Here is a 22,966-nt window from a genome sequence, read left to right on the forward strand (position 1 = left end):
CTCAAGCGCAACAGCAGATTTCTCTGGACGCAGGAGTGCGAGGAGGCCTTCATTAAGTTGAAGGGGTATCTGGCAAGCCCACCAGTCTTGCGAAAGCCCCAGGTAGGCATCCCTCTTCGTCTATACTTTGCTGTTACGGAGAGGGCAGTCAGTTCAGTCCTGGTGCAAGAGCAGGACCAGGCCCAGAGGCCTGTTTACTTCGTAAGTAAGGTGCTGCAAGGCCCTGAAACAAGGTACCAGGCCCTCGAGAAGGCTGCTCTGGCGGTGGTATTCTCAGCCAGAAGACTCAGGCATTATTTCCACAGCTTCACAGTGGTGGTGATGACCGATCTGCCTATCCAGAATGTATTGAAGAAACCTGATGTGGCAGGAAGGATGGTCAAATGGGCAGTAGAATTGTCAGAATTTGACATTCAGTACGAACCCCGAGGACCGATCAAGGGGCAGGTGTTCGCGGACTTTGTAGTCGAGCTATCATCCATCGCGACACCTGCAGAAGGGCTAGATTTCCGATGGGTGTTATCGGTGGATGGCTCCTCTAATCAGCAGGGAAGCGGCGCTGGAGTCATCCTGGAAGGACCAAACGGGGTACTGATCGAGCAGTCCCTCCGTTTCGCCTTCAAAGCTAGCAACAATCAGGCGGAGTATGAGGCCCTGATCGCAGGAATGTTGCTAGCAAGGGAAATGGGAGCAAGAAATCTGCTGGCCAAGAGCGATTCGTTACTGGTCACCGGGCAGGTTACCGGGGAGTTCCAAGCAAAGGACCCCCAGATGGCAGCCTACCTGGAGTATGTGCAGCTCCTGAAGACGTCCTTCGCCGAGTTTGAGTTAGTGCATGTGCCAAGAGAGCAAAACGCCCGAGCAGACCTGCTTGCCAAGCTGGCCAGCTCAGGCAAGGGGGGGAAGCAGAGGACTGTCATTCAGGAGACCCTGAAGGTGCCGCGCGCGTTTGTATCAGACAACCAGGTGCTTCATGTATACAAGTCAATGGAGCGTCCAACGATCGGTCATCGGTCGTTGACCAAGAACCTGAGAGCACCGAGGGTGAGACGCGACCCTCAAAGACGATGAGTCGATGGAGGTCATGCGGAGAAGGAACCCCACACCTGGATGACGCCATACCGCTATACTTAGAAGATGGGTACTCCCGCTCGATCTGGCAGAGGCAAAAAGAATAAAGAGGGGTTCAAGTAAGTTACTCTCATAGATGGAAGCCTATTTAGATTTGGATTTTCTCACCCTGTGCAGATCTGTGTACACGGCGAGCAATGCACCAGACTCATGTCTGAGCTGCACGAGGGGGTGTGCGGAAGCCATGTAGGTGGTCGCGCTTTGGCAAGTAGAGTACTCCGCGCGGGGTACTACTGGCCAAAGCTGAAGGAAGATTGCATAAGGTTTGCTCAGCGATGCAAACAATGTCAGTTGCATGCAGATTGGCACAAGGCACCCCCTGAGGAGTTGAGGTCCATCCATAGCCCGTGGCCATTCCATACATGGGGGATTGACATCCTAGGACCTTTCCCCTGGCGACAAGGCAGATGAAGTTCCTCATTGTGGCCATCGAATATTTCACAAGTGGGTGGAGGCAGAGCCAGTTGCACACATCACCGCACAGAAAGTCGAACACTTCGTCTGGAAGAATATTGTCTGCCGCTTCGGAATACCCAAGAGGCTGGTTTCCGACAATGGCACCCAGTTCACCAGTCATCAGTTGAGGAAGATGTGTGAAGAGCTAAAGATACAACAGGTTTTCGCTTCAGTGGAGCACCCACAAACAAATGGGCAGGTGGAGTCAGCAAATCGAGTGCTGCTCAGGGGGCTGAAGCGAAGACTAGACAAGGCCAAAGGAGGCTGGGCAGAGGAGGTCCCCAGAATTGTGTGGTCTTATCACACCACCCCACAGTCCAGCACCCATGAGACACCCTTCAGCCTTGTCTATGGGACAGACGCCATGATTCCTGTAGAGATACAGGAGAGCTCCCCCAGATTCTTGAACTTCGTTGCTGAAGAGTCCAATGAAGAGCGTAAGGTGAATCTGGATCTGCTAGACGAAGTGCGAGAAGAGGCCAGAGTCAGTGCTGAAGCTGTGAAGAGGAGAGTAGAGCGGAGGCACAACTCTAAAGTGAGGCCCAGGCGCTTCCAGGAAGGTGATCTGGTGATGAGAAAGGCGCATCAGAATGACATGCAGAACAAGTTATCCCCAAAGTGGACAGGCCCGTACAGAGTGGTGGAGACATTAGAGAACGGAGCCTATCGCCTAGAGACTTTGGAAGGAGGAGCAATCCCCAGAACGTGGAACGCCACCCATTTAAAATTCTATTTCAGTTAAAGTTGTACAGTAATGCGTTCTCGCGCTAAAAGACACATGCTTTGTATGTGGTGGAAACAGTTGAACAGACAAGGGGGCACTCTTTTCCCTAAAGAGGGTTTTTAACGAGGCCACCCAATTAAAGAAAAATTTCCAGCATATCAAGTGTGCTCAAGTATTAAAGTTAAAATCCTCCTTGCCCCAGATGCAAGTGCAGGTGATTGGTTAGGCCCTACTTGCCCTAGGCACAAGTACTGGCACCGATCTAAGTCTTCCTCACCCCAGGTGTGAGCGCAAGCAGTTAAAGGTTTGAAAAGCCAGGGGTGCAGTAAGACCAAGAGAGGGAAAGGAAAGGTTTTGACAAAACGTCCTTACCCACTTGGCATACACCAATATTGGCCCAGTAAGACTCTCAGTCAGAAACCTTTCTCACCCCAGGAGTGAGACAGGGATGAGCGACTCAACCCGCCAAAGGGTGATGACCTTGGGGAAAGGAAAGGGGTTAGCGAGAAACACTTTCTTTCCCAAGACGAGGCATCACTTTGAGCGATCGATGTCAAGTCCTTTATGCACTTAGCGCTAGAGCGACAGAGAAGCTAAGTAAGGACTAAAGAGCGATCACTGACGAGTTGTCGGTAATTGGCTAGTAGTGCAAAGCAGCGCACGAGGACTGTTAAACACCAAGCTGAGGGAATAGCCAGTCGTGATCAAGCAGATCGCGCTAAGCCTAAGCTGGTCAACGCTTAGTCGCGCGCAAAGAGTAAGAGAAGCAGATCGCGCTAAGCCTAAGCTGGTTAACACTTAGTCGTGCGCAAAGTAAAAGACGAAGCTCAAGATCGCGCTAAGCCTAAGCTGGTTAACACTTAGTCGTGTGCGAAAGGAAAGGTAAAGCCCAAGATCGCGCTGAACCTAAACTAGCTAACAATTAGTCGCGCACATAAAGATAAGTGAAGTTCAAAGAAAATACAAAGAGAAACTGAGCAGTTAAAATCAAGGTATATCACCAGAGATGTTCATACAATTGTCAGTTACAATGAGTTGAATGGTGCAGAAACGTAAGGTTACAGAATGAAGCCTTGTACAGAAGAAGTCAAATTTACAAAAAGGAAGAGATTCAGGGAGTAGGAGGCCTAAGTTTTCCATCTACCACCGAGTGATGGATGCTGAATTGAGAAAGGTCCAGTTCTGGGAGGACGCAGCGGACTTGCTCGAGCGCCAGCTCGAATCCATCAATGAGGGAATCAGCGCCCACGTTCATCAAGTCCTCTTTCTCCGCCTCCAGACTTCGCCTCGAAGCCTCTGCAGCATCCCTCTGCGTGGTGAGGGCAGCAAGGGAGGAGGCAGCTTCAGACAGCTTGCCCACTGCCTCCTCAAGCTTCCTTTCAGCAGCAGCAGTTGCCTCTTTGGCAGACTTGAGCATCTCCACCCGCTGAGAATCCTGTTGGCGTAGGGAGGCGTTCTCAGCCTGTAACTCCTCCACCATCTGACTCTGTTCGCGCAAGGAAGAATTCTCAGCCTGTAGCTCTGCCACCTTGCAGTCCAGAGGACCAACAGTCTGCCCCATCAAGATCTCCATCTTGATGGTCTCCTGGACCTGCATCAAATACTCCCTCCTGGCCTTCTCCACCATGCCTCGCATCAGCTCAACAGACCCCTGAGCGGCTTCAAGGTCACTTTGCAGCGACTCCTTGTCGTGCTCAAGTTCCTTCACCCTTTTTTCTAGGGCCTTCTGCTTGCGATGCTGGGTGGAGAACTCCAGCGAGAGCACCACCTGCTTGGCAAGGTGTGCATCTATCTCCTCCCCGCTCCAGTCGACGAGCTCCCCGTTGCTAATGTGCTGTCGCACCATGGAGATAACTCTGCTGAAGTTCTCATGGTTGGCTCCAGTGTTGCTTGGGCGCGAGCCAGACCCACCATGTTCAGCATTTGCGGTGGAGATTGTTAGTGGAGGCGGGGCACACTCGTTTTGAGCAGTAACACCCCCAGCAGGGTGAGCGGATGGACCAGGTGATTGGCCTGCTGGGGGGGAAGTTGGCGGTTGAGAGATCGGGGGCGATTGTTGGCAAGGAGAAGGTGGGCATGCGGGCTCTGGGGCAGGTCGAGTAGAGGGAGGGGGAGGTGGTGAACCTTCCTCTACCTCTACCACCTCGATCTCTCCAGGCTGGAGAGACGAGACCCCCTCAACCACTGGTTTCTTCCTCTGGCGGTGAATGAGGGGGGAGCCAGAGCTTTCCTCTTCCACTGAGGCAGCAGCAGCAGCAGGTACAAGTGAAGAAGCCTTCACCAGTCTTTTCCTTTTCTTCCCTTGCTCGGGGCCTTCGGCTGGCGCGACCGAGAGTGGAGGGGCTTCAATTGGCTCAGTGGTGGAAGAGGAAGAGCCAGTCCCTTTGGCCGCTCGGCGTTTAGCAAGCTCTAACACCGCCAACCTCCTATCTTTCCCTGACATTGAATCTGCATAGGCAAGAAAGAGGAAAATTAGACAGCTAAGAGACGCAAGCAAGGTGAAAGTATAAGAGCATGCATGAGGAGGTATAAATGTCCTAAGGGGCGGCAGAGAAAGAACTACCTATATATTTCTTCAGGGAAACCACATCAAACTCATCCTTGATAAGGCGAGCGGAGTCATACTTAGCCCCCAGGAGCAGCCCACACAGCTCGCGCTCGTAGGGGGCCATGGTCTCGAGGTCCTTGGGTTTTTTAAATTGAACCTGGGGAACCCAGTAGAGGGGGTACCCCTCGAGCAGATGAGGGCTTTGTGGGGTGGCGGATATCATGTAAAACCTGCCTTTCCTGTCTTTGAAGGACTGCTGGTACAGGCCCAGAAGCACCCGTCCAGCAACCCCGTTCAGGCTGACCCAAAACCTATCCCCTGGTTTCTTCGCCTCAAAGAAGTAAAGGAACACCTCCACCGAGGCGTTGTGCCCAAAGTGGTTGCACAGGATCTGAAACGCCCGGATGAAGGCCCAGGCGTTGGGATGGAGTTGGCAGGGCGCGACGTTCAACTCCATCATCAGCTCTTTCTCGAAGAAGGTGAAGGGGAGTCGCAACTTCATCCTTTTGAAGATCGCGGAGTAAACAAAAACGAAGGGCACCCCATTGGTGGCCCTGTCGTCAGCGCAAATGGGCATCCCTCGGGGAGGGATGCGGACTCGGATGTGGAAGTCGTTTTCCCTGTCTATGGAACACGAGGGTTCGTCCGGGTCGTGGCTCAGAAGTGAGTTAAGATGGTCCTTAGGTAGCAAGATGGACATTTCAGATAGCAACGCCAGAGGGGCCCAGTCATAGACTTTGGCGTTGTCATGGAGTGAGGTGACAACAGGCGGTGGCGAAGTTGGTGCACTCGCGGAGGGCTGTGCACCAGAAGAAGAGGCAATGACACGAGCGGTCTGCTTCAAGCGAGCCATCGAGAGATAGCTGCAATGGAGGAAAACGAAGGGTCAGAAATAGAAAGGGAGAGAGTGATGGATGGTTCGGTGAAAAACAGAGAGAGGGAATGAGGAAGAAATGCCCAGGTAAAGGAGAAAGAAGGGGAGGCAGAAGTCAAAGCGGAAACACGAGAAAAACCCTAGCGCGGGTTGAGAAGAAGAAAAACAGGGAAGATGGATGCATGATAACTAGAATGATAAATGCAATCGGTAAAGATGACCAAAAAGGGGCCAGGGAAAAGAAAAACCATACCTTTGAATGATCGTAAGAGATTAGGATCACAGAGAATTTGAAGAAAGATGGGTGCGCAGAAGAGAAGTTCGCAGAGAGTCTGGGAGTCAAATGAAGAAGATGAAGGAACAGTGGAAGGGCGCGCCAATTTGAATGAAAGAAGCGCTAGCGACGCACAACGCTGGCCGTCGATGGCGCCACGTGTCGCGAGATGAAGAGAGGGAGTCCAAACGTTAAAGAAGCAGCACGTGAGGTGGCACGTGAGGCGGCCCCACTTGCCACGTGGACTGAAGGCACGACCACTTAGTCTCTTCGCCGAGAACGAGTTCTCGACTCGAGACTGGGGGGCTTGTGATCCGATCGGTCATCGGTAGTCGATGATGTCAGCGTCAGAGAACCACGTGGACCACTCGCAGGGTGACACGTGGACCAGGTGGCAGAGAGGTAGGGGGACGATCGCCAAGAGAGGTGATCGGTGGTCAGTAGCCAAGTTACCACCGACAGATCAGGCGGCAGAGAGGTCGGGGGATAGATCACCCAGAATGGTGATCGGTGGTCAGTAGCCAAGTGACCACCAGCAGACCAGTTCCCAGACTCGCGCCTGGAGGCAGAGCGCGAGTAGCGAATAAACACTGATCAGTCATCGGGTGTATTGTCATCGGGGTCTCGTGTTACACGCAGTTAAACTGGGACTAAGGTTCCCAGCGAGAGCGTTACGCATGGACCTCGCATGAGCACACCTCAAGGAATCATGCACGAGAGTGGCCTGAGGGAACTAGTAAGCCAGTCGGTGATTGGTGATTCCTTCAACCCATTACGTGCGTGTCATCCTGAAGGGTAAGTCGCCTACGCCGAGAGTAACGTTTGGTGAGTGCGCCTAGACCAGCCACACCCGACGTCCACTCCTAAGAGTATGCAATTTACCCAGATAAGAGAAGCATCCTAAGTTACTCCGCAAGGGCGTAACTTAGGCAGACAAAGAGAGGCGCTAGAGCCCTTCCAGTAAGTGACACGTGTGTGGTTAGATGTGAGTTGCAGGCCCCCACGTGTCATCATCTGAGAGGGGTGCGGTCCAGACAAAGAGAGCACTCCGTACCGCTAAAGGTACAGACAGGCGCAGCCAAGCGCAGACATGCGCAAACTCTGACGCTCCCCATTGCTGATTCTGAAGGTACGCTTTCTCTGAAAAGCATGACAGGGTTCTGACACATGCCAGAAAAGCATAACAGAATTCTGTTATGCCCAGAAGCAGGGAAAGAGAGATAAAAGGCAGAATCAGAGTGATAGTGAGGAGAGGAAAAAGATAGACGAAAAACAGAGTGCAAGTTTTTCACACACACATTACTAGTTTCCAGTTTCTGGTGGTTCTGTTGAACTAACTTGATCGTCGGAGTGCAAACGGCCGCTAGAGGCGCCGTCTGTGTATTTTGCAGGTCACATTTTGAGGACATCTGAGAGAAAGTTCAGAAGGTGATTCTTCAGGAGACGCAGTCGCGAAGACAGGGCAGAGAGTGTTACGAAGCGATTCACCCACGTTCAAGTTGCCGGCAGGATCAACTCCCAAGCAGGAGGACTCACACGTAGAGACGTCCCCAGATAGGCAGAAACGCCCCCAGATGGGGTCATGGCGTCGTGAGGCCCTCCACGTGTACGACAGCCATGCCAGAATAGAAACACCCTTTAGTCAGGTGCCAGGTAATTAAAAGTCATTCAATACAGTTTCCCTTTCGAGCATTCAGGTACAATAATGGCTCCCGAGCGTTTCAACGTCTTAAATGCGCTACGTTTTCTAATTAAGCGCTTTAATGAGTGCGTTACGTTTGTGATTAAAAGCGCTTTAAAACGCTTTAAATGCTTGGGTAGTTTAAATAGCGCAGAGAATGTTGGAAAAAGGGTTCGAACTTTCTGCAAATTTACCAGAGCTCTCTAGTTGCTTGCTCGTGCTTCATTAGTTACGAACAAGGGACTGGGGAACATTTTTGCCTGAAGGAGAGAACACAGATATACAGTACACAGTTATTTCTTAGCACCTTCAGAGTGCCATACGCGGTGCTCAGAGACGGAGGTGAATAGCTTTGGTGTTTCTTGCTGGCTGACTTGAGCGTCGGAGTGCAAACGGCCGCTAGGGCGCCTCTTTGTCCTCTTTTTTGCAGGAATCCACAGGCAATCAGTGGGAAGGAGTCCCTAGCTGACGGTTGAGGTCGCGCACGAAGACGTCCCGGTCAACCAGACGGAACACATTTCTTTGGCCAGAAGCATCCGAACAATCAGCGCCTCGTACTCCGCTTGGTTATTGCTTGCTTTGAAGGCGAAACGTAAGGCTTGCTCAATCAACACTCCGTTAGGCCCCTCCAAGATTATTCCAGCGCCACTCCCCTGCTGGTTGGAGGACCCATCCACTGAGAGCATCCACTGTGACCTTAACTCCACCTCCTGAGGGTCTCCTCCTGGTGAGAGCTCTGACACGAAATTTGCATAGACTTTCCCTTTGATGGACCCCCTGGGTTCATACTGGATGTCAAACTCTGACAGCTCCATTGCCCAGCGAACCATCCTCCCGGCTACATCCGGCTTCTACAGTACTTTCTGGATGGGGAGATTCGTCATCACCACTACTGTGAAAATAATGGCGGAGCCTTCTGGCTGAGAACACCACTGCTAATGTCGCCTTCTCTAGTGACTGGTACCTCAATTCTGGGCCTTGCAAGGCTTTGCTTACGAAGTAGATGGGCCTCTGCACTTGGTCTTGCTCTTGAACCAGTACAGAGCTGATGGCCCATTCTGTTACTGCGAAGTATAATCGAAGGGGGACGCCAGCCCGTGGCTTGCAAAGTACAGGTGGCGTCGCCAGGTACTCCTTTAACTTGAGGAATGCTGCTTCGAACTCATCTGTCCATGCAAAATGGCTATTCCTCTTTAAGCACTGGAAGTAGGGGTGGCCCTTCTCCCCTCCAACAGACACAAACCTTGACAGGGCCGCCATCCTCCCAGTCAATTGCTGAACTTCTTTAACTGAGGTTGGGCTGCTCATGGCGATGATAGCTGCACACTTATCAGGGTTCGCCTCTATCCCCCTCTCAGTGAGCATAAATCCCAAGAACTTCCCTGCTTCCATGCCAAAAACACACTTTTTTGGGTTTAATTTGAGAAGGTACTTTGATATGGTAGTAAACAGCTCTTCCAGATCCGCTGCGTGCTGCCCTCTCTCGTGCGAAGTCACCACCATGTCATCTACATAAGCCTGCACGTTCCTTCCCAGCATAGGTGCAAGGACCTTGTCCATTAGCCTTTGGTAGGTGGCGCCTGCATTCTTCAACCCAAATGGCATCACCTTATAACAGTAGCTGCATGTCTCCGTCATGAACGTCGTTTTACTCTCATCCCTTGGATGCATCTTTAATCTGATTGTGTACCGCCCTGGTAGTCGGAAGTGATGACGTGGCATCAAGCTATTGTATAGGCGTGTTGATGGGACGCCTTGCTGGCAGAAGGGGAGGAAGTCGGGGGTCTCGTGTAGTCGCCAGTTATTAAGTTGGCGTGCACCGATCTCCAGCACACCAGAACCGGCGGTCACCGGTTTAAAGAGGAAGTCGTCAGATGTAAACCCAGGCGACCAAGTGATCAGAGATCGCCGAAACAAGGACATCGCCGAAGATGAAGGCGGTGCAGATTATGAAGGCGGCCGGCGAGACCACAGGGAAGGTGAGTACGAAGGCACCCTAGCTCGCCAATCCAGTAGAGATCGCACTCCAGGACAGCTATGCACTAAGTAGTATCATGCATAAGTAACTTAGCTAAAGGAGAGTCAGAAGCAGCCCCCAAGTCAAGGAGGCTCCAGATGATGGCACGTGTACAGCTGGATGCGAGCCACGTGTCCAGATGTGTAACTGCCAGGAGAGAGAAAGTGTCCAGGTATATAAGGGTTTCCCAACGAACTTCTGAGGTACGCACGTTCAGATTGTCTTCTTTACGCTTGCGAGTTCTTGAGTATACGGAGAGAGAACTGGTTCACGGTTCCTTGAGAGTTTTTGAGTGTTACTCTTAGTATTTGGTGGTTCGGTCACTGACTTGGGCGTTGGAGTGCGATCGGCCGCAGCGGCGCCGCTCTGCTCTTTTGCAGATTCTTGAGGTGGATCGTGACGAAGGACGGAGGTTGACGCGGCGCACACGTCGATCCAAGTTTGACGAGGCAAGCTTCAACGTTCTGGTCAACAGGCAAGATCATCAGGCGCCCACCGTGGGGCCGTGTAAAACCTGTTCCCATCCACAGCGTGAGTTCTTGGAGGTTTTTGCAGGTTTCTGTGTGGTTGCGTGCTGGTGCAACCATTGTTCGCTGTTCATCTAGGTTTTGTTCGGTAATTTCGCATTTTCCACCGTTCGTTTGGGTTTTTGTTCAGTGAAGTGAAGTTTTCTGCTGGTTACGCGAGATTTGTTTGGTGAAGATCTGAGTTCTTTGGCTCGTTTTGGTTTTTCGTGGAAGAAGCGGTGGTTTTTGGTGGAGTTGCAGGTTCCTGTGGAGGTTTTTTGTGTTCTTGAGTTTTCTTGCGAAGTGTCGCGAAGTTCTGACCGATTGATCGCCGAATCGATCGTCGCTGAAGGAAGTGTTGTTCATTGCACTCTGTGATTTGCTAAGTGTTCATGAGAAAAATGAGAAGCAACCGTTCAAGTCCAGTTGCGCCCGTTGCTGCTGAAGGCGCCGGCGCCATGACCATGGCGCAGATGGTGGAGATTATGCGTTCGTTGCAGGCGAATGTGGAAGCCTCGCGCATAGAACAGGCGAGAATGCATGAGGACATGGTCGCCTCTCGGGCCAGGAATGACGAGCTTAGCAAAGTGACTGAAGAGCTGCGTCAAGCTCTTCAGGAGCAGCGAGGGCGTCCAGTCACTGAAGAGGTCGCGCCGTCAACGCCGCCTCGTGTTTTTCCTATGCCTTTCGCTTAGGCGATTACCGACACGCCTATCCCTGCGAGTGTGGTACCTGTGAAGGTTGTTTTCACTGGCGTGGAGGATCCTGAAGCTCATCTCACCACGTTCCATACGCAGATGATGCTGTCAGGAGGGTCAGACGCTGTGTACTGCAAGATGTTCGTGAGCACACTCCAGGGAACGGCGTTGGAATGGTTTGTGCCCCAAAGATCTTCGTCGAGCAGTACATTATGAACAAGGCACCGCCCAGGGTGTCTTATGACTTGTTCGACATAAGGCAGTATCAGGGAGAGTCCCTCAGGGACTACCTGAATCGTTTTGGGGCGCAGATGGTCAGATCGCCGGCCAAAGATGAAGAAATGCTGGTCTACGCATTCAAGAAGGGCGTGCTGCCGGGACCATTCTGCGAGGCATTGATCAGGGCTCACCCTGCCACGTTTGCTGAGGTTAGGCGACTTGCGGTGGCCCACATCGCCGATGAGAGTGAAGTCGCTGAGAAGAGAGGAAGCGTGGCTCCCGCTAGGCCACGCGCCCAGACCAGGATCCAGCCACAGAGGGTGCTGGAGACAGCGGCGGCCAGGAGGGATTAGAGGACTCGCCATCCTTATGATCCAAGGAAGAACAAGGGCAGGGGCCAAGGACGCCCGCAACCAGCACGCCGGGAGTACAATCGCCCGCCTAACCACAAGTTTGTCATGGGATTGGCGGACCTGATCGCCATTCCTAATATATCAGCTAGGTTGAAAGCGCCCGAGAAGGTGGGCGACAAGGTGCTGGGACCAAAGCCAGACGCCTGGTGTGAGTTTCACCAGGGCTTTGGCCACACCGTGGATTCGTGCTTGGCTTTAGGATACCAGCTCGACGATCTGGTCAAGAGCGGGTTCCTAAACGACTATTTGCTGGATAGAAGGACAGGGGGTGCGTCGAGCTCCCAACCAGCAGGCGGAGAGGCTCAGCAGCACGAGATGCCTACCCATGGGGAAATCCACACTATTGCAGGGGGTTTCTCGGGTGGTGGATGCACCGCATCACAGAGGAAGAAGTACGCAAGGTCTGTGATGACGGTGGATATGTTTGAAGACCACTCGCCGGATGTGGACATTACGTTCACCAAGCAAGATCTCCGAGACGTTGTGCCTCATGACAACGATCCCATAGTCATCACGCTGATCACAGCAGGAAGGAAGGTCCACAGGGTTCTGGTGGACCAAGGAAGCTCGGCAGACGTGATGTTCTGGCCAACTTTCACGCAGTTGGAATTACCCCTTGACCAGCTGAGGCCCTATGGAGGGTGTTTGTATGGTTTCGCTGGTGACCAGGTGGAGGTCAGGGGGTACATCGAGTTGAGGACTACGTTTACAGATGAGGCGGGTTCGAGAACAGAGAAAATCAAATACCTTGTCGTGAACGCTCCTTCAGCATACAACATTCTGTTGGGAAGGCCCACGCTCAACAGAATAGGCGCTATACCATCAACCCGGCACATGAAGGTGAAGTTGCCGTCTATGGAGGGGGTGGTGATCACCATCAAATCCGACCAGAAAGAAGCGAAGAAGTGCTATGAGAATAGCCTGAAAAACAAGAGATCGGTGAATTACGTGACAACCACCCCGCCTCCCGGTGTGAAGCCCAGATCGACGGTAACAGAAGAGACCGCCGGAAGAGACGTGGTGATGGTGGACGCTGAGCTGGGGGAAGGGAACGCCGGTCTGGAGGAAGAAGAGGCAAGGAATCGCCCTGAGGAAGCGAGGGAGCTGGGAATCGCCAGGGCGGTGATCGCCAGAGAGACCAGGCCAAAACCTGTCGAGCAGTGGCTCGAAAAAGAGATCGGAGGAAAGATCTTCAAGCTGGGAAGATCTCTGGAGGTTGAGCTCCAGGACCAGATCGCCAAGGTGATAGAGCGGCATCTGGATGCGTTTGCATGGTCTGCTTCGGACATGCTCGGGATCGATCCCGATTTCTTGTGCCATCATTTGGCGATGGACAACCGGGTGAGACCAGTACGACAGAGGAGAAGGAAGTTCAATGAGGAGAGGAGGCAGGCGATCAGGGACGAAACCCAGAAGCTCCTCGCTGCAGGCCACATCAGGGAAGTCCAGTACCCTGAATGGCTGGCAAATGTCGTGCTGGTGAAGAAGAGTAATGGGAAATGGCGCATGTGCGTCGATTTCACTGATCTGAATAAGGCTTGTCCAAAGGACTCATATCCTTTACCAAGCATAGATGCCCTGGTGGATAGTGCTGCAGGGTGTAAGTTGTTGAGTTTCCTAGATGCCTTCTCGGGGTATAACCAGATCAAGATGCATCCCATGGATGAAGAGAAGACTGCCTTCATGACCGAGAGATCGTGCTACTGCTACAAGGTGATGCCGTTTGGGCTGAAGAATGCGGGGGCCACGTACCAGAGGTTGATGGATCGAGTACTTGCACCAATGCTGGGAAGGAATGTGCAAGCGTATGTGGATGACATGGTCGTGACCTCGCCAGAGAAAAGCAAGCACGTTGCGGACTTCGAGGAGTTGTTCACGACGATCGCCAAGTTTAGGTTGAAGCTGAATCCTGAGAAGTGCATCTTTGGCGTGGAGGCTGGAAAGTTCCTGGGATTTCTCCTAACTGAAAGAGGAATAGAGGCCAACCCGGATAAGTGTGCCGCCATCTTGGCGATGAGGAGCCCGGCCACTGTGAAGGAAGTACAACAGCTTACAGGTCGGATGGCCGCCCTGTCTCACTTCGTGTCAGCTAGCGGAGAGAAGGGCCATCCCTATTTCCAGTGTTTAAGGCGCAATAACAAGTTTGCCTGGACGAAGGAGTGTGAGGAAGCCTTCGTCAAGCTTAAGGAGTATCTGGCGAGCCCGCCGGTTTTGTGCAAACCGCTGGTGGGAACCCCTCTCAGGTTGTATTTTGCTGTAACTGAGAGGGCGGTGAGTGCGGTGCTCGCCCAGGACCAAGATCGGGCTCAGAAGCCTATTTATTTTGTTAGTAAGGTGCTGCAGGGCCCCGAAACGAGATATCAGGCCCTGGAGAAGGCTGCGCTGGCTGTGGTATTTTCGGCGAGGAGGTTGCGCCACTATTTCCATAGCTTCACGATACTGGTGATGACTGACCTGCCCATCCAGAAGGTCTTGAAGAAGCCCGACGTTGCGAGAAGGATGGTGAAGTGGGCAGTGGAGCTGTCGGAGTTTGATATTAAGTATGAGCCCCGAGGCCCGATCAAGGGGCAAATCTTCGCAGATTTCGTGGTCGAGCTCTCATCTGAGGCGACACGAGTTGAAGGGGACGACTTTCGTTGGGTGCTTTCAGTGGATGGATCGTCGAACCAGCAGGGTAGCGGTGCTGGAGTCATCTTGGAGGGACCCAACGGCGTGCTGATCGAACAATCTTTGAGGTTTGCCTTCAAAGCCAGCAACAATCAAGCAGAATATGAGGCGCTGATCGCCGGGATCTTGCTGGCTAAAGAGATGGGAGCCAGGGTGTTGATGCCAAAGAGTGACTCGCTGCTAGTCACGGGGCAAGTAACAGGCAAGTTCCAGGCTAAAGATCCACAAATGGCGGCTTACCTGGAGTATGTACAGGAATTGAAGAGTTCCTTTGCCTCCTTTGAAGTACTGCATGTGCCCAGAGAGCAGAATGCCCGAGTTGACTTGCTAGCCAAGCTCGCCAGTTCGGGCAAGGGGGGTAGGCAGAGGACGGTGATTCAAGAAACTCTGAAGACGCCGAGAGCATTTGTGGCAGATCACCTGGTTCTTCAGATAAGCAAGTCGACGGAGAAAGCGGCGAGGAGTCACAAATCCCTGACTCAAGAGACCTTGAGGTCGCCAAGAATAAGAGCGTGTCAGGGAGAGAAGGTGAGCATGACGCAGGTCTGCACGGCCCACGAGCCAGACACCTGGGTGACACAGTACAAGCGGTGCCTGGCAGATGGCCTTCTCCCGCTGGATCCGACGGAGGCTAGGAAGATAAAGAAGAATTCTAGCAAGTTCACAATGATTGATGGCGAGTTGTACAGGTTTGGGTTCACTCACCCACTCCTGGAATGTGTGCATGGCGAGAAATGTACGAGAATTATGGCAGAGCTCCATGAAGGGATATGCGGAAGCCACGTCGGGGGTCGAGCTCTGGCCGCAAGGACTCTCCGTGCAGGTTACTACTGGCCAACAATGAGAGAAGATTGCAAGAGGCATGCGCAGTGCTGCAAGCAATGCCAGCAGCACGCCGATTGGCACAAGGCGCCTCCCGAGGAGTTGAAGTCGATTTACAGTCCTTGGCCGTTTCATACATGGGGAATCGACATCATGGGACCATTCCCGCTGGCGATCAGGCAGATGAAGTACTTGGTGGTGGCGATTGAATATTTCACCAAGTGGATCGAAGCAGAACCAGTGGCCCAGATCACCGCACACAAGATCGAAGGTTTCGTGTGGAAAAACATTGTGTGCCGGTTTGGTGTGCCCAAGCGCCTGGTGTCGGACAATGAGACTCAGTTTGCAAGTCACCTGTTGAAGAAGCTGTGCGAAGGGGTGGGAATTCAACAAGTGTTTGCATCCGTCGAGCACCCTCAGACGAATGGCCAAGTAGAGTCCGCCAATCGGGTGTTGTTAAGAGGTTTGAAGAGAAGGCTAGAGAAAGCCAAAGGAAGTTGGGCTGAGGAGGTACCCCGTATAGTCTGGGCGTACCACACCACCGAGCAGTCAGGAACCCATGAGACCCCGTTCAACTTGGTCTATGGGTGCGACGCAATGATTCCAGTGGAGATCCAGGAGAGCTTGCCGAGATTCCAGAACTTCGTGGAGGAAGACTCGAATGAGGAGAGAAGGTTGAACCTGGATCTACTGGATGAGGTCAGGGAAGAGGCGAGATTAAAAGCTGAGGCGGTGAAGAAAAGGATTGAACGAGGATATAACTCGAAGGTGATGCCGAGACAGTTCAGAGAAGGCGACCTGGTGATGAGGAAAGCCCACCAGTACGAGATGGAGAATAAGCTGTCGCCCAAGTGGACGGGACCGTTCAGAATAACCGAGGCGCTCGGGAACGGCGCCTACTGCTTAGAGACATTGGAAGGAGGGGCGATTCCTCGCACCTGGAACGCCACGCACCTCAAGTTATATTACAGTTAAGAACTTTGGAAGTAAAGACAAACACGAAGTTATATTACAATGTTTCTGTTAAAACAGTTTTAAGGGGCACTCTTTTTTCCCTAAGGAGGGTTTTTAATGAGGCCACCCAATAAAGAAGAGTTTTCGAAGTTTAAAGCGTTTTAGATTGCATGCTTGTTGTTTTCCGAAAGTTTTGAAGAAAGACCTTGTCACTAATATGTGATTTAAGGCAAGTTAAAGATATATTGCATGCTTTCTAAAAAGTTTCTAAGTCCCCATCGTCTTTCGGCGATCGGAGGCACCAGTTAAAGTTAAAGTCCTCATCGTCTTTCGGCGATCGGAGGCACCAGTTAAAGTTAAAGTCCTCATCGTCTTTCGGCGATCGGAGGCACCAGTTAAAAGACCTCAACGCCCTCGCGCGTTCTGAGGCGAGATAAAGACCTCCTCGCCGTCGAGCGAGTGCAGGCGAGGAAGAGTGAAAAGTCCTCAGTGTTTCTGGGGGGGAGAAGATGTAACCCCTGGGCAATGTAGAGGCACCAGTGAAAAGTCCTCAGTGTTTCTGGGGGGGAGAAGATGTAACCCCTGGGGCAATGTAGAGGCACCAGCAAAAAGTCCTCAGTGTTTCTGGGGGAGAGGAGATGTAACCCCGGGGCAATGTAGAGGCACGAGTTAAAGACCTTCTCGCCGATGAGCGAGTTCAGGCGAGTTAAAGACCTTCTCGCCTATGAGCGAGTTCAGGCAAGATAAAATCCTTCTCGTCTCGAACGAGTTCAGGTATGGTGTAAAGGGTGGAAGAAGTTTGGAGGGTGGCTAAGGTAGGTTTGAAGAGAACGCCTAGCCACCCGGTCTCTTGTTCTGAAGATCAGGGAGGCAGAGAAGGATCCGAAAGGCGCCTCTACCCCCGGATGAAGGAACAATGGCCAAGTTATGAAGCCAGGAAGAAGCTGATATCGCCAAGAGTCTTTGGCGACCAGGAGAAATTCAGGCAATGACAAGAAAGTCAAAGACCCGTTTTGATGAAGCAGATCGGGTGAGCGGTGTCTTAAGCCATTAATTGAGGTGAAGTTCGTTATTTGAAGAGCGATTTTACGCTAAGGTTCATTGCCTTGAGATTACAAGTTGTTAGAGTGATTGTTATTCGAAAGTCAGTGGTTCGAAGCAGTTAAGTATATAATCGCGCTTGCGGAATTGCTAAGTTAATTTCTTGAAGAAAATTGTGCAAGGAAAGATAAAGCAGACAGAGAAGTTACAAGAAGAATACAAAGACTTTATCATCGAGTAAACATCAGTTCCAGGTACATATACAGAAAAGGGGAAAGTCTATTACAATCATATGTAAGGAGAAAGCATAAAAGTAGTGGATGGAGGGAATCAATCAGTCTTCAGCAGGAACAACCTTCCCGTCCACCACCTCGTTGTTAAGAGACACCATGGTAAGATCTAGATCGGGGTACAGGCAGGCGAACTGTTCCCGGGCGGCCTCGAATCCAGCAGCAAGAATCTGGGCAGAGCTCAGGTCAAGTTCTTCGATCTGTTTCTTCAGCCCCTCGTTCTACTGCTTCAGCTCTTCAGCTTGTTTCTTAAGTTCTTCAATGGTTTCCCGAGCTTGAAGAAGGTCTTCAACAACCTTCTTGGATTCTGCCTGCACCTGGTCCAGTTCAGCGGCGATCTTCCCGTTTTCTCCGTTGGCTTCAGCGAGCTTGGCCACGGTGTCGTCTCTTTCTTTCTCCACCTTCCCCAAGAAGACCTCTCAATCGGCTGACCTTTTCTCGAGGTTCTTTACCTTGGCGGCGTCAGCTTTGATCAACGCCTCCAGGTCAGCCACTTTGACGCGATAAGGCACCAGCTTGCTCTCCAGCTCAATCTTCTCTTGAGCCAAAAGCTGCACCTTATGGCGTAGATCGGTGGCCTCCTTGCGCGCCACCCGGAGCTCGGTGCTCATGGCATCTTCTACTCGGGAGTGTTCGATCTCGGCGAGTGTAAGATTGCAGGATAACCTCTCCGCCTCAATCCTTATGGTGCTATTCTCAGTTCGGAGTGCGAAGAGGTCATCCTGGAGCTTCCTGGTAGAACTCTCCACAGCTTTAGATATGATGGAGGGGAAATCCTCCGCCATCATCTTCAGTTTTGCTGAGAAGGGCTCCCATACCCTTTTGACCTCAAGAGAGAGGTTTGCTGGTGGAGGCACCGGGGGGGCTTGTTGTTGGTTCTCGCCGCCACCTTCCTGAGCTGGTTGTTCAATGAGTGCTTCTTGGCGTGGTGGCGACGTCGGGGATTCGGTGATGAGGATTGGGGAGTTGTGAGCACCCTCATCCCCGACTGGAGCAGCCTCTGTGGTTGAAGCATTTGAAGGAGGATCCCCTCCCGCTGATACATAAGGCGTGGAGGCGCTCGGGGGGTTCTCCATGAAGTTGGCTTCGGCGGCCTCAACCACAGGAGGTGCAGACGCCAGTGGAATCGCTTGGACTGGCGAGGCGGGAGCTGGTGGAGGAAGCAATGTTGGAGGCGGAGCTGGTGTGGATGGTGGTGTTGATGTTGGAAGAGGAGGTGGAGCAGATGGTGAAGAAGGCGCCACCCTCTTCCTCTTGGTGACGAGGCCATCTTCAGTCGCCTCGTCGTCTTCTTCTTCTTCCTCATGAAGCACTTGAGGGGCTTTCCTCTTTGGTTTCCTAAGGATAAGTTTCTTGCGCTGGTTGGCGGGCTGGGCCTCGGAGGAAGTTGGGCCTTTAGGTGGCGATCTGCCCTGTGCAGCGGCGATCTCCACCACTGAGTTTGGCACGGTCTGGGAACCCGATGCCAACCCGTGGGCTCGGGCGAGCGCCCTCAGTTCAGCAAGTTTGCCCTGGCCCAACATACGATCTGCATAATGCAAAGATACATGGGTTAGCTCGGAGAGAAAAACAAACGCATAAGTCAGTATGCAGCAGAAAGCAGATCAGTGGTGCAGAAAATAAAACCAAAGTCTTGTGCACAACGCACAAGACGCCCAGAAACAGTTAACAGAGATAATGTCAAAGTAAAGACTTAGACTGAGGTGAGTTCTAACCTATGCGAACTTCGAGTTGATCTTCGAAGAACTCGTAGGAGATGAGTGTAGTAGTGAGGAAAGAAATGTTGGCGTCTGCCACACTCTTCCAGAAGAAGCATAGGTCCTTGTCCAAAGCACCCATACTATCAGGACTCCTTGGCCTCCTGAAGCTGCCTTTGGACTCTTTGTTCCCCTTGTTTACCCAATACAAGGGAAAACCGTCGAGCAGTGAGGCGTCCTTGTCGTTCGGGCGCACTTGGACAAACTTGCCCTTCCAGTCCTTGTAAGATTGCTGGAAGATAGAGATGATTGACCTCCCAGCAATCCCATTAAGGCTCACCCACAGGCGATCTCCTGGGTGTTTGGCTTCGAAGAGGAAGAGAAAGACGTCCACTGACGCCCATAATCTGGAACGCCCGCACGAACGCCCAGCTGTTGGGATGGAGCTGGGCGGCGGCGATGTCGAGCTCGGTAAGTAGCTCTCTTTCAAAGCGAGTGAAGGGAAACCTAAGTTTCACCTTCTTGAACAGGGTGGTATATATGAAGCAGAACAACCCGCCGGTGTTCCCTTTGTCGTCGACGCACACTGGCAGGTCGGAGGGGCAAGGTAGCACCATCATCTTGTCGTCGTGCTCCTTGTGGAACGATAGGTGAGGCTCATCCCCTTTCTTCAAACGAAGAACTGCCCCAGCAGAGTTTACAGAGGAGGTTTCTTTCAACAAGGTCGAGGTGGCCCAGGGGTATAATTTTTTGAAGTCTGGGGTAGGAACGGAGGCTCCTCCGGCGACAGGTGGAGTAGCCTGAGCCAGGTTAGAGCGGGAGGGTGCAGGCCTCTCAGCCTGGGAAGAAGAAGCACCAGGTGCTCGCGGTTGGTTGTGTGCTTGAGATGAGGGGTTTCGTGACGAGGGAGGAGGATTTGGGGTGATCTTTGAGCGAGCCATCTGCAAAGGAAGAAGAAAAGAAAAGGTGATCAGGGTTCGCAGAGGCTGACTCGATCGTGAAAGAGGGGTGAAAAACGAACGAACGAAGGTTCGTTGTAACGAAGACGAAGCCCTAAGTTACGAGAAAGGAGAAACAGGAAAAACAGCCCACAGCGTATGCACCAGACAGTTAAAGGATGATGCGAATCGGTTAAAATGCTGGAAAAACCAGCATAAGAAGTAAAGGAAGTACCTTTTTGTGATCGGTAGAGTGATGAAGGAAGTTTGTGATTCAGGAGGTTGAAGAGTGTCGAGAGCTTTTGCAGAAGAAAGTTGAAGCGTCTGAGAAAACGAAAAAGTGATGGAACAGTGAAGAGAAATGGGTTTAAGGGTTTTTCGAAATGGGTTTGGGAAGCGCAAACGACAATTGAAAGTAACCGTTGATGAAGCCACGTGTCGAGCGATGGGAGGAGTGTTTGGTGGAGCGTCAGGAAAGCAGAAAGTACAACCGCTTGGAATTCTGCGCCAGTGCCACGTAGATCGGTATTGACGTGACTCCTTTAGTCTTTTCGCTGGACAAGTCTTCGCTTAAGACTGGGGGCTTGTGTACCGCCCTGGTAGTCGGAAGTGATGACGTGGCATCAAGCTATTGTATAGGCGTGTTGATGGGACGCCTTGCTGGCAGAAGGGGAGAAAGTCGGGGGGCTCGTGTAGTCGCCAGTTATTAAGTTGGCGTGCACCGATCTCCAGCACACCAGAACCGGCGGTCACCGGTTTAAAGAGGAAGTCGCCAGATGTAAACCCAGGCGACCAAGTGATCAGAGATCGCCGAAACAAGGACATCGCCGAAGATGAAGGCGGTGCAGATTATGAAGGCGGCCGGTGAGACCACAGGGAAGGTGATTACGAAGGCACCCTAGCTCGCCAATCCAGTAGAGATCGCACTCCAGGACAGCTATGCACTAAGTAGTATCATGCATAAGTAACTTAGCCAAAGGAGAGTCAGAAGCAGCGCCCAAGTCAAGGAGGCTTCAGATGATGGCACGTGTACAGCTGGATGCGAGCCACGTGTCCAGATGTGTAACTGCCAGGAGAGAGAAAGTGTTCAGGTATATAAGGGTTTCCCAACGAACTTCTGAGGTACGCACGTTCAGATTGTCTTCTTTACGCTTGCGAGTTCTTGAGTATACGGAGAGAGAACTGGTTCACGGTTCCTTGAGAGTTTTTGAGTGTTACTCTGTTCTTTTGCAGGTTCTTGAGGTGGATCGTGGCGAAGGACGGAGGTTGACGCGGCACACACGTCGATCCAAGTTTGACGAGGCAAGCTTCAACGTTCTGGTCAACAGGCAGGATTAGATTGTATCCTGAGAATGCATCTAAGAAGCTCAACATCTTGCAGCTCGAGGCGCTATCCACCAACGCGTCGATGTTGGGGAGCGGGTACGAATCCTTGGGGCACGCCTTGTTCAAATCTATGAAGTCAACGCACATCCTCCACTTCCCATTTGCTTTCTTCACCAGGACGACGTTGGCCAACCACTCAGGATATTGTATCTCCCTGATGTGGCCAACACTTAATAATTTTTGTGTCTCCTCCTTTACCACGAGGCGCCTTTCCTCGTTGAACTTCCTCCTCCTCTATCGTATAGGACAAACCTTTGCGTCCATGGTGAGGTGGTGGCACAAAAAGTCTGGGTCGATGCCTGGCATGTCGGAGGCGGACCATGCGAACACATCCAGATGGCGCGCAATCACTGCTGCTACTGCATCCTGTTCCTCCTGGCTCAACAAGCGCCCTAGCTTAAATATCCTCCTGCCAATCTGTCTCTCCACCACGTTGTTCTCTGGTTGGTCTCCGCTACCTTCTTTTGTAGTCGCCGTCTCGTTGGCTTCTCCAAGCGAGGCCCCCTCTGCCACTTTCTGCATGGGCGAGTTCCCCTCGGATACCTCCTCCATCGGCGAGGTGTCGCCACCTCTTTCCTCTATGGGCGAATCTTCTCTAGGTGTCGTCCTTGTGGGTGTGGCTCCCAAGGGCCCTACCTCCATCGGGGTATCTGAAATGGGTGGCCGTTAAACCACCATGACCACACCCCCCTTCGTCTTTGTCTCTAGTATTGGCTGTGAGAACAGCGTGGAAAACCCCTTTGGTGGAATGAACTGCTCAGGCTCACTTATGTCGTGATGCCCTAAATTGTGGTGCCCTCCACGGTGCAACTCCTTATTTGCGCGGTGGACCTTTTCATTTTTCGTCTGAGATGCCGTGAGCTCCGCTTGCATGCGCTCTTGCTCCACTTTTGACGCTGCCATTGCTTCTTGCAATCCCTGCATCATACCCATGAGCTGCTGCATGGTCATCTCTTCACTCCTAGCGCGTGCGGGTCTCAATTTTGCGGTTTATGGAAACCTTCCCGACTGTCGTGCAACTTGAGAACTGGGACTGGTGAACTGTACTTGTGATGGGGCTGATGTTTTAAATCGGCCCCACGGTGGGCGCCAAATGTTCCCGCCGGTTGACCGGATGCGTCTTTGTTCCTCGTGAGCTAGGGCACCTTCGTTCTGCTCCGTCCGTGAGTATCTGAAAAGAAGTGGAAAAAGGGGCGCCCTCGCGGCCGGTTGCACTCCGACGATCAAGTCAGCTAGCGAGAAACATCAAAGTGCACCTCTGTATCGGAACACTGTGAACGGATGCTCTGAAGGTGGTCAAATAACTGAGTAACTGAATAACTAGTGCTTTCTTCCCTAATTGCCTGTGCATACAGTGGGTGCACCAACAAGACAACTAGGGATTCTTTGTGTGTGTGAAACTGTGAGAATTAGGTCCAAACTCCGATCCCCGTCTCCAACCTCTAAGGCCTCTTTTAAACGTCTAAAGCATTTAAAGCGTCTTAAAGCGCATTTAAAGCGTATAAAAACATTCAACGCGTTTAAAACGTTCAAAGCATTTAAAGCATTTAAAGTGCTTTAAAGCGTTCGAAACGTAAACTAAATTAAAGCATACCTTGGCGAACTTTCAGGAAAACATTGATGTTTCAGT

This window comes from Phaseolus vulgaris, chromosome 11, assembly GCF_000499845.2.
Source record: "Phaseolus vulgaris cultivar G19833 chromosome 11, P. vulgaris v2.0, whole genome shotgun sequence".
NCBI classification, from domain to species: domain Eukaryota; kingdom Viridiplantae; phylum Streptophyta; class Magnoliopsida; order Fabales; family Fabaceae; genus Phaseolus; species Phaseolus vulgaris.